This window comes from Penaeus monodon, chromosome 28 (assembly GCF_015228065.2).
Source record: "Penaeus monodon isolate SGIC_2016 chromosome 28, NSTDA_Pmon_1, whole genome shotgun sequence".
NCBI lineage: Eukaryota > Metazoa > Arthropoda > Malacostraca > Decapoda > Penaeidae > Penaeus > Penaeus monodon.
The window spans coordinates 909,171-909,872 of record NC_051413.1 but is presented as its reverse complement, the minus strand read 5'-3'; the positions used below and the strand labels follow the sequence as shown (position 1 = coordinate 909,872).

Genomic DNA, 702 nt, shown 5'->3' with positions numbered 1-702 from the left:
AAGAGAGTCAAGAGAAACCGAGGAGAAAACAGGTCAGTCTGTGGGTGACATTCCTTCACCTACCACGCCAGTTTCGCTTGTGTGTTCTCCCACTCTTAAGCTTGCATTTGTGGCAGTGTTAGTATAGTGTGCATAGCTCCCATCTCTCGTTCTTTAATCGTGCAGCGTTTGGGTAAGTAATGTTGTGTTACTGGGTCTGGATTTTATCGTGGTTCGTCGTGTGATATTCTTAAGTTCTTTTGTTATTCTGCTAGTGTTGTGGTTCCTCTACTTCCTTTTGCTTGCTACTATACTCGTGCTCCGGTTATGTCCGGTTACGTTCAGAATGTAAGTTTTGTATTATGGTGGGTAGGTTTTCGTATGTATAATGTGGTATTGCCTTAGCCTTATCATCAAGTGTAGTGTGATTTTCTCTAGCCATTAGTGTGCAATGTTATGACGAGGAGAGTGTGTAAACAGCACGTAAAACGTAAGACTTGGATCCTGTCTATCGTAGACTTGAGCAAACTTTGAAGACTATTGGAAGAACTTTGCATTGAAGCATAACAATCATCCAGTATTTAGCAGGTATATAGGTAACAGGATAACTTATTTCCTGAATAACAGGTTATACGATGGGGATATGAAACAAATATAAGCACTGGTAGACAAATATTGGAAGAACTTACAGGAAAAATAATATGCATGACGGTGTGTGTGCAT

The 702-nt window shown here is 40.2% G+C and overlaps 1 protein-coding gene across 2 annotated transcripts in view; it reads left to right on the top strand.

Annotated features, from left to right (window-relative positions):
- Nucleotides 1-44: 44 nt before the first annotated feature.
- LOC119591253 overlaps nucleotides 45-702 on the top strand; it is an 8,839-nt gene continuing 8,181 nt past the window's right edge. Inside the window, exon 1 of one of the 2 annotated variants that reach the window (XM_037939964.1) lies at nucleotides 45-172. The gene's annotated coding sequence lies outside the window, so the exon portion shown is untranslated. The remainder of the gene's footprint in view (nucleotides 173-702) is intronic. The other variant, XM_037939965.1, reaches the window with a different exon arrangement.